Genomic DNA, 6310 nt, shown 5'->3' with positions numbered 1-6310 from the left:
ATTTATATATTACGCGCGCGCGTTTGTATGTGTGTGAGTGTATACCTGCCCGGCCCGACAAATAGAGACAATCGATTACATTATAAATATGAAAAATGACTGCAACCACCTGCTCATTAATGTACTTTATTTGAATCACGTTAACCTTGGTTGTTATTTTCACCAGAAAATAATTTTTTTATAGCAACCAATGTATTCCGTACTTTGGAACGGTGGGTGCTGTTCTAAGCCTTACTTACAGTCAGTCCAGCTGTTAATGCTTTAGCTTTGTTCACTCCCAATGGAAATTTATGGCTTTATTTACTAAGAAAATATTGCGGTTAAAGGGGAATGTGAAAGACCTTGAGGAGAGCTTCACTGGAGTTTTTTTTTCCTCGCAGGGAGGAAGCCAAAACAAGCAACTTAATGTCACACTGCCCAAGACTGACTGCGTACCCTAGGAAGCGTCCTTCTCCAAGGAATGTATCCTAAATACTAAGGTAAAAGTGAGCACTCACAATAATATTACGAATGAACAAACGAGAGGAGGGGGTGGCTAGCAGGTAGTTCGACCTAGTAGAAAAATCTACCAAAATGCCTCTTAAATCTACCGCACTGCCAGGAGATCAAGATCAAAGGCATCTTCTCGTGACCATCCAGTATTTTTAGAGATAACTAGGACCACATCATCTCACTATGTCCTTCTTTTTTACGGTGGTAGTGTATGATACTAAGTGGATTTTGGACTCTATTCCCAGGAGGTCCTACTATTGGCCTTTTCCATTGGCTGTAATAAGAAGACCTGGCCTTGTCACTGATAAGAATATTATTATTATTATTGTTCAGTAGTTTTATTTTTATAACGTGCTTTCATAAATAAAACCACTGAACAATAATAATAATAATATTCTTATTAGTGACAAGGCCAGGTCTTCTTATTACAGCCAATGGAAAAGGCCAATAGTAGGACCTCCTGGGAATAGAGTCCAAAATCCACTTAGTATCATACACTACCACCGTAAAAAAGAAGGACATAGTGAGATGATGTGGTCCTAGTTATCTATTATTATTATTATTATTATTGAGAGGGCAGTGCATGCCATCAAAGTGACACTGGGGTAAAATATACGAAGCCCAGTATCCCCATCATGACTACCGTCTGATAAGGGTACACCAGGTACATGCATCACAACCATATGTGCGTGACATAGTGATCTCATATCAAGATATACAGCACATGACCTTGCAGATGTGGACCAGTTAAAATTTTCTTCAGGTTGAGTAGCCCTTCCCGCTCAAATGGTTCTTGAGTAAGGGTTATTTAAGGATGTTGAACGAAACACCCACGTTTCCAGAGGTGATCTGAGATGCACATATTGTCAGCACCAAAGGACATACTCAGTTGGTTAAGGTCAAACAACTGACAAGCAGATTTGTGGTATTGGGCAGAATGTTTTCCCATCTGTTATACCAAGACAAAACATTGTACATATTATTATTATTATTATTATTATTATTATTATTATGCACGCCCGGAAAAATGCTTAACGGCATTTCGTCTGTCTTTATGTTCTGAACTCAAATTCTGCCAAGGTCGACTTTAGCTTTCATCTTTTCGGGGTCGATAACTTTAGTACCAGTGAAGTACTGTGGTCGATGTAATTGACTAGTTCCCCTCCTCAAAAATTTCAGGCTTTGAGTTGTTAATAGAAAGAATCATTGTTATTATTACTGAATAAAAAGTAATCTTTTAAAATCTGTTAACGTTTTACGGCGATACAATATACGTTTATATTTTAAACTATAATGATACATTCCTTGGCAGCATTGAGTCACGTTTTATTTGTTTTTCTAGTTCTTACAGTTTCCTGTTTTGCTTTAATCGCTACCTGCTATCGTCCTCCGCCGCTATTGCTTCCAACAGTCAATATCATTAGATCCTCCCTCGCGTTCATGTTCGTGCATCAGGTGAAACAGCTTTCTTATTATTGATGAGATATCCTCACAAATGGACTTTTCAATAGTTTACTCTGAACATTGGTGTTGTGTGGCTATGCAGATGGTGTTTTCAAAACTGTCTAACTTTTGCTTCCTAACCGCTACTTCATTCTCTCTAATTCCCTGCTTTCTGCAAATCCATTAATTTTACTTTTACAACAAATAATGTTTCGTCACAAATCATGTACCGTTTTAGCCGTAGTAATATTACTAACGACGTAGGCAGTCATTGCTGCTAGAAATTAAGGAAGCTAAACAGCACCAGTGGAGTCACAGCTGGTAGAGAGAGAGAAAGTTGATAGCTCCCAGTTCACAGATTATTTTCTATATTCTCTGCCATGTGTCAGAAAGATTTGGCTTTGTCTGTGTAACTGAAAAATTAATGCTTTTGATTCAATTTCTAAGAGTCTACCACATTTCCAAACCATCACATGCTCTACAGATATTTGTTTTTTATCATTCATCTATCAGACGTTGGATAAGCGTAAAATATTTCAAACATCTAACTCATATAGTTTACTATTGAGTTAATGGATAATACATTTTTACCTTGTGTTATGTGGAGGAGCGTAACGTAGTGGTTAAGAGTATTAGATTCATGGTCATAATGTCACGGATTCGATTGCTGGATCGGGTGCTGCGTTGAACTCTTAAGCAAGGTACATAATATCACATTGTCCCAATGTACTCAGCTGAAAATAAACAACTGCTGAGTGGAAGTGCGGTCCCCCCCCCCCCCCTCTCTCTCTCTCTCTCTCTCCAGCCGTCAGATCCTCGATTCGAATTTCTTCCAAACACCAATTTAAATGTCTTCTTGGTGTCGATTCAGTCTGCGCCAGTCTCCTACAAATGAGAAATGTTGTACTAATGTGAGAAAATTATAATCATAATGTTCAGTAGACCATGTTTTAGTACATAAATATCCCATTTCCTGTATGTCCCCTTATCTTCAATAATTAATGAATTTTTATAGGGAATGAAGAAAAGGAAATTATTCTGATGTCAGAGTAAAATCATCAGCTAAAAGCAACGGTAGATTTTGGTTTCAGACGTAAATTTAGATTAAAATCTCTCACAATTTCCTGACTTGTAAGCATGCTATTTAGTCAGATTTAATCTGACCCATGTATTTAAACCTCTCCGTTTTAGATCTAACGTTCAACACATTTATTCATTAGTTTTATGGCCATATCCATTACTTTCGACTAGAAATGGAAACGTTCTTCCAAATAAACACACGATCATTCTGTCAAAACACTGAAGCTAAAGTATTTGACAGTCAAAGAACTCTCTTGTTTCGGTTGTTTATAAAATATGACTTTAAACTGAAGAGATGCTGGCCAACTGTGTATCAGTTATTGACAGGTGAATTCATTGACACACAATATAAGATAAAATAAAATAATATAAGACGAGGGTGAGCTGAAAAGTTCCTGGTTTTAAGGGTGTCGCAAAAGGCCTGATTGGCGGTTCAACCTTCCAACTTCTTTTACAGAGCTTAGAAAAAGTGAAGGACCGCTGCAATAAGTGTATGAATCTGAGAGGGGAATATGTTGAATAAAATCATAATTAATTGATCTTTCTGTATTTTCTTTTACCCAAAGCCAGTAAGATTTCAGCATCCCTCGTATAATATAACATTAGTACATAGATGTCTTTCGATATGTTTCTTTACATTTTGTGTGAATATTTTGTTGAAAGTAAAACTAAGAGGGAAGAAATGAATCACCAGAGCAAAATAGTGGACCCTTTTGTCAATTTTAATCCACTAATGCAGTGTTGAACACTCCTTCTCACTGTTTGATATTAGTATCTATGTGGGGAGGGGAGTGTATGTACAAGACGACGGTTGTACCGAAAGTTATGCAAACTTGGGCAAATTTCTTATTTAATATAGATCGTTCAACCTACACGTTGGTTGAGTAACTCTTTCTTCGTAGTATTTCTTCTTCTTGTTCTTTTTTATTACAAGCAAATAATGGGTTCTAATGAGAAGTAACGTGCCATCATAGATTTACTGACCACTAGGGTGATGATGATGCAGGCTGTCATCAATAAGGCGGAGGTAAAATAGACCGAACGAATGTTGTCTGCTGAGCACAAATACAGTAAGGTCTCCTATATGTAATATATTGAGTTGAAAAACTTCAATGACGCTTTTATTTTGCTTGCAACCAGGGATCAAAATTTCTCCCGAGATGTATCTAATATCTGAAACCTTCAAAATTAATAAAAAGTAAGGATCTTAACTCCATTAGTATAATTTCATCCAAATAAAGTGGATTTTTTCTAATGCTTAATTCATTCTCACTGAAGCATTGCAGCTTTAAGATTGAATACATATTTTAAAGAACTATAGGACTTGTTTACCTATTAAAGAAAGGCTACTGGTTATAGGAAAGATAGTAGTTCAAAAGCTTGGCTCGATTCAAGGCGCTAGAAATGTATGTCTGCTTTATGTACAGTTTACTTAATTTGGGGATATGACTGTGCTAAAATAACCAGTTTATTTTCGCCAGCGAAAACATAATTATAACTGTCGCATCACAACAATACAGCCCAGTTTAAATCAACATTAAGTACAAGAACTGATGGACTATTGCAACAGAAGCTACATCATCACTACAAACAATAACATCGCAACAGTATATATATATATATATATATATATATATATATATATATATATATATATATATATATATATATATATATATATATATATATATATGCGTGTATGTGTGTATGTATATATATATATATATATATGTATATATATATATATGTGTGTGTGTGTGTGTACGCATGTATGTATGTATGTATGTATGTATGTATGTATGTATGTATTGCACTCCTTCGTTTTATAAATAGAACACTTTTGTATGTGTTAAGTGTTTTATTTTAAACTCACAATTAAAAAGTCACTATCATAACCCTTCCTACTTGAGTTTTGCATTGCTTGACATTTCTCGCAACAAGTATTTATGTCCGGCCATTTGTAATGGAAGCAAATAGCAAATGTTTTGACGTTTCAACTAGATGCAGAGAGTGTGAATGGGGGAAGAAAGAGTTAGAGAAAGAAAAGGACTGACAAATTTACGGAAGGAGTCGGAATGCAGAGAGTTAGAGCAAAAACGAACGCGCTAAAAGAATGCTGCAAACCGTTATCTATGTTATCTACTTTTTTGTGTTTTGTGTTGTTTTCTTTTGCCTGTTATGTTTAGTAACCAGTTCATATATGAAAGGGTTGGTTTTGTTTTCTCTTTTTGGAGGGATGGTTTAGTATGAAAACGAAATGGGTTTATCCTAAATCGTAGAAAACTAGGACCCAATTTGATGTTATGTGTAACAGGGTGGTGCATATAAAGAAAGATCGTGCATTATCAGGAGAGAATGCCAATGTTGAGTTATTTCTGTTCCAGCAATGATGTCACCAGTATGGTAGACAGTATGGTGGACAATATGGCGGACAGTGAAACAAGTTGTTCTGAATATTATAACTAAATGAATTTCGAAATATTTTTACTATTATGACGTACATATTTCGTTTGTCTTTGCGTTCTGAATTGAAATTCCGTCGAGGTCAACTTTGCCTTTCATCCTTTCGGAGTCGATAAATTAAGTACCAGTTGCATACTGGAGTCGATCTAATCGACTGGCCCCTCCCCCAAAATTTCGGGCCTTGTGCTTAGAGCAGAAAAGATTGTTATCATTATATTGTCTACACGGCAGGCGAAATGCTTTGCAGTATTTCGTCTGTCCTTACGTTCTCAGTTCAAATTCCGCCGAGGTCAACTTTGCCTTTCATCCTTTCGAGGTCGATAAATTAAGTACCAGTTGCATACTGGAGTCGATCTAATCGACTGGCCCCTCCCCCAAAATTTCGGGTCTTGTGCCTAGAGTAGAAAAGAATAATTAAACAGAGGTATAGTAAGATGTTGGTTTCTTAAATGCTTCGACCAAGAGTCAGAAATTTATTGGTGAAGAATCACGTAGATTAATTAACAGTTAACAAACATCCTTTAATCAAGGCTACTGTTTAACGAACTTGTATTCTATGTTAAACAGCTAAATGTTGAGAGGTATTGGTAGAAAAGCTTTACAATGGTCTTGTGTTCATTGCTATATGGCCATAAATTCGATCATTGGAAGATATATCGGTTAATAAATGTTTGTTCATGTTAAGACAAGCCATTCATTCAGTTTCCATGCAGAAGACTTGGTCAACAATTATGTCTTCTATTAAAACCATGCAATCAGTTCTAAAACAGAAGGTTCCGTTAATTCACATCGTGGCAACGCTGAGGGTGTGGAGAAGGGGGTGAAGCTGGCG

The 6310-nt window shown here is 36.2% G+C and overlaps 1 long non-coding RNA gene across 1 annotated transcript in view; it reads right to left on the bottom strand.

Moving 5' to 3' along the window:
* Positions 1-998: 998 nt before the first annotated feature.
* The window catches only part of LOC128247109 (uncharacterized), a 111166-nt gene continuing 105854 nt past the window's right edge, over positions 999-6310 (bottom strand). The window contains exon 3 of the long non-coding RNA XR_008263531.2: positions 999-2820. This is a non-coding gene — a long non-coding RNA (uncharacterized LOC128247109). The remainder of the gene's footprint in view (positions 2821-6310) is intronic.

Source organism: Octopus bimaculoides, chromosome 2, assembly GCF_046866305.1.
Source record: "Octopus bimaculoides isolate indiv1 chromosome 2, ASM4686630v1, whole genome shotgun sequence".
Classification (NCBI taxonomy): domain Eukaryota; kingdom Metazoa; phylum Mollusca; class Cephalopoda; order Octopoda; family Octopodidae; genus Octopus; species Octopus bimaculoides.
This window is presented reverse-complemented; position numbering and strand designations above follow the sequence as displayed.